Below are 4,743 nucleotides of genomic sequence, written 5' to 3'. Positions count from 1 at the left end.
CTGGCAGTTCAACAGTATATAATGCCACTTTGAAATGAAATGAAAATGCCATGTACATTACATTAATTGTATTGCACCTAACCATATTCAGCACACTTGAATTATAGGGGAAATGCTTTTGAATTGTTACACATTACAAGAGGTACCTCTGAGTCAATCAAATGTAAATTGACTTCTTTATATGTTTTTCTCCCAATACATACTACAATGAATCATATTTATGTTAATAACTGCATTTAGAAATATTTTGTATTTACATTTTATGTAACACTAGTCACTGAATAGTGAATACTTATATTTTTTTAGATATATAGTTATACTTTCAAAATTGGGTCATTATTTAAAGAAACAAAATACACTGCAAACTTTAAATATATTTCCTCATAACGGCCATGGCATAAAAATTCTTTGGATGTTTTCACTATTAAGCATGTTGAAACATACTGTTACTGGAGGAACATGAATTTATAAGTGAAGTGCTATTCATTTAATCTCAGCAATATTGCTAATAGTCAAGTAGAGAATAATTTTGGTGAGAACAAGTCCCTTAAACAATATAAGTAATATACATGCCACTTTTACTCTTATGCTATAGTTTCACTCCAAGTTACACAACAGTGTATATCTCTAAAAATTTTTAAATAATATGTTGAAATGACAGGTTATTAAGAAAGCACCATATTTTCACATGGCTGGGACATCTAGCTTGTTAGAGTCTGTAAACAAGTCAAAATAACACCTGGCATTTTAGATGGTGGCCCGTTACGGGGAGCCCCGGGACACTCGGGGGTAAGTGACAAAAAACAGCTGCCCGTCCATAGATAGGACGGGAGCAAATCTGCTCGTCCCTAGGCAGATAGGGCGAGAGGAAAAATGGTCATTTCAAGAAAATGGAGAAGATTGATACAGTATGTTTGTGTCTTGTTTTGTCTCAGTGTATTGTATTGTCTTTGTGATGAAAATATGGAAGGGGTGAGAAGTAAATTACTAAGGGAAGAAGGCACCCCAGTGGAACCAAGAATAGTTAGGGCATGTGTTGATGGAAGCCCAGGAACTCTAGTCAGAAAGAAAAAGAAAGTTCAGAAGAAGAAAGATTATCAGGAAAAAAGTTGCAGCAAAAGGCTATTACTAAATACTTTTCGTTACCGGAGGGTGTGTGAAGCGGAGAGGCGGCTGCCGAGTGTGCAAGCCCGTCACAGCGCAGCAAGGATTTTCCAAGAGGCGGCTGCGACTGGCCCTTCCCCGCCTCCTGCCCGGGGAGCGGGACGCCACTGCGCCGACCCCAAATCTAGACCTGACCTGGAGGCACAGTCTCGCAGGCTCTTGCTCCCTGTGCCCAGTAGCAGTTTGAGTCCGGGACACTCCCCAGGGCCATCTGGGGCTGCCCAGGCACTACAGCCAGCAGAAGACGCTACTGGTGTCCCTGATGTTTGGTCATTTTCAATGCCAATAACTAAGCTACAATGGTTCTCCCACACCTGGAAGCTGATGAGTAATGAGCACTATTAATGCTTATTTCAAATGCAAAAAAACCCTTGAGATAATGTACTAAATTGTTCAGAAGGTTGTTTTCTTAGCACCTGCTGGAATACTACAGGATTTTCTTTAGCCATCCGGGAGTTCCTGTCTTCGTTCCAGTGCCGGTAAAGACCAAGGTGGAAGAATTTCCAGTGTTGCTGAAAACCGGATGAAACTTCGGCTGAAAAATGGACGAGACTTCAGAGCTGTTGCTGTTTCTGCTGCTACAGCTTAAGCTAGCTGCCTGCAGAACTTACCTGGACTGTGATTTATGCTAGCTGCCTGCAGAACTTACCTGGACTGTGATTTACCTGGACTGTGAGTTAATCTATTGAGACACTGCTTTACCTGGACTGAGACAACAAACTGTAATCTACAACAAATTGTAACTCTTTGTATCTTTGCAAATGGTGTCATTGCTGGTATAATTTTTCCAAGGGCTTCTTGCATGGAGCCATCAATTGGCTTGGTATTGTGGCATTTTGTATCCTCCCCTTCTGCTTGTAGCAGATTATTTATGGTGTTTGTGTAAAAACCACTATGGTCATTAAATTAAACAAAAGGGGGAGATGTTAGAGTCTGTAAACAAGTCAAAATAACACCTGGCATTTTGCCAGGGGAATGTTAGAGTTCGTAAACAAGTCTGGATGGTGCCTGGCAAAATGCCAGAGGGAGTGGTTTGAGAAGTAACAAAAGCTAACCATTAAGTGTGGAGATTCCTTATTGGTTGACTGATGTATCTAGTTTATGCTAATTAGATAAGCTGTGTGGAATGTATAAATACTGCTCCTGTCCTACAATAAACGGCTCCCACTCCTGCTGTATCAACGTACACAAGTTATTCGTCACCCCCCTGATTATTCTGCGGCAGCCGGACTGCGGCACTAGCTCAGCTCATAGCAGTAACTGTAAATGGTATGGCATACACTTGCCAAGTTCTCAGTGAACCTGACATGGCATTTACATAAGGAATGCCTTATATCATATTTATAAACATTTGTCTGGTGATTATTTTATGTTACCTTATGAAAACAAGGTTCATTCAGGCAGAAAGTTATTCCTGGCTTCTCTACCAGGAATCTTGGTGTATTCCTCTTGGTGATGATGGGGAGTTTGAATTTTCACAATTGTGTTTGCTAGAAGTCACAGTCCTTCTTCAGCACAATTGAAATATGTGTTAGTGGAACTTAATGAGTGAGTTTTTTGATGTTCACCTACATTCTTTGGCCTTTGTGAGGAACCTTATCAAACATGATGGCTGGCAACCTTGCCAACAAGACAGATCCATGCTCCATGAACTCCCATGTATCCATTGGGCATCTCAACAATCTGGTGGTGAAGAAGTCTGATGTGGAAGCGATCTTCTCTAAGTATGGCAAAATTCTGGGTTGCTCTGTCCAAAAGGGCTTTGCCTTCATCCAGTATGTTAATGAGAGAAATACCTGGGCTGCTGTAGTAGGAGAGGATGATTGCTGGCCAGGTTTTAGATCTTAATCTGGCTGCAGAGCTAAAAGGGATCAGAGGAAAAGCAGGTGTGAAACAATCTGCAGCATAGATGTATGGCTCCTCTTTTGACCTGGACTATGACTTTCAACGTGATTATTGTGACAAGATGTACAGTTACGGAGCACGTGTTCCTCCTCCTCCTCCTCCTCCTCCTCCTCCTCCTCCTCCTCCTCCTCCTCCTCCTCCTCCTCCCCCTCCCCTCCCCCTCCTCTCCCCCTCCCCCTCCTCCCCCGGCTTTAGTGCCCACTAAATACCAGCCTGTATCAGAAAACACCTCTGGAAGGGGCAAAAGTGGCTTCAATTCTAAGAGTGGACAGCAGGGATCTTGTTCCAGGTCTGGAAATTTGAAAGGAGATGACCTTCAGGCAATAAGAAGGAGCTGGTCCAAATAAAACAAAACATGGATTCTCTTCTGGAAAGCCTGGAGAAAACTGAAAAGGAGCAGGGCACACAGGCAGTAGAGAAAAAGAATGATGAGTCGGAAGAGGAGGAAAGCAGCCTCTCCCTGAAGACAGATGAAACAAGTGTGTAGATGGAGTCTGAGGGGTGTGCAGAGGACTCTGCTGAGGACCGGGACATACTGGAGGGTGATGATAATGCTGACCAGGGGAAGGACCAGCTGGAGTTGATCAAGGATAATGAAAAAGAGGAGAGGAAAGAGAGGGGGACAGAGACAGCACCAATGGTGAGGATGACTCTTAGCACATAGTGGAGTTTAGAAATCTTATCCCATTATTTCCTCACCTAGACACTTGTCTAAGATCAAAATTTCACCAGATCCTCTCCCCTAGCATCTTCAGCGCATGCTCACTGTTCTCCCTATCTTTGTCCCTCCTGTGTTCATGAATTCATATGGCCCTGCGCCTAGTCCTATTTTCACTTCCTTTGATGCTCCTAGTAGTTTTGTTAAGTCTTAATCTGTAATTTTTGCTTTTAATTTTTATTCCTCTTTATTACTTAACAATAAAAATGATTTCTTTTTTAAAGACACTTGTGAGCTCCCTGCCATGGGTGGATATAACTGGGAAGAAGACTCCCTCTGGGACCTGAATTGGCCTCGACCTTCGTAGTGAACTTCTCAGACTCTAGAATTTTAAGAAGTGCAATTCTGTTGTTTAAACCTTGTGGCCTATGGCATTTTTGTTATAGTAGCCTTCACTAAGATATTCATTCATCCAGAAAATGCTTGGTGAATATATCCATGTTCCAAGATCTGTGCTAATTGATGTGTACATTGATCACAGTTTTTGAGCTGGAAGGAATAGAAATCAACTCTGCAGGGGAGAGAGAGAGGGAGGGAGGGAGGGGGAACAGGAGAGGGAAAAAAAAAGATAAAGTGACCTGGAGATTGTGAACATTTTCTAGACTGAAAGAAATGAATAACTGTGTTTCAGAGAAGTTAGGAAGTAGGCCATTAAATATCAGAAGCTGTGTCTTTAGGCTAGTATCATATCTTCAGAATGGGTACCAATGAGTTTACAGTTTATCCCTCAGCAAGATTCTAACCCTCTTGCCCTGAGGCAGGCATTCACTGCCCCAACACGGAGGCGATGAAAACAGGGTGAACAGGACAGTTGACCAGACTTCTAGACACTATGGGAAAGGGGAGAATATTAAAGAATGAAATATTGATCACAAACTAGGAAAGGGACACTTGCTGAAGATTATATATCCTGAAAGACAGGCATAGTCTTTGCTCCCACAGATCATGTAGGTCAG

General features: G+C 42.3%; 1 pseudogene; it reads left to right on the top strand.

Annotated features, from left to right (window-relative positions):
* The first annotated feature begins 2,763 nt into the window (after positions 1-2,763).
* Positions 2,764-3,726, top strand: LOC114095781 (heterogeneous nuclear ribonucleoproteins C1/C2-like; annotated as a pseudogene).
* The last annotated feature ends 1,017 nt before the right edge of the window (positions 3,727-4,743 follow it).

The sequence above is a fragment of the Marmota flaviventris genome, chromosome 18 (assembly GCF_047511675.1).
Source record: "Marmota flaviventris isolate mMarFla1 chromosome 18, mMarFla1.hap1, whole genome shotgun sequence".
NCBI classification, from domain to species: Eukaryota; Metazoa; Chordata; class Mammalia; order Rodentia; family Sciuridae; genus Marmota; species Marmota flaviventris.
This window is presented reverse-complemented; position numbering and strand designations above follow the sequence as displayed.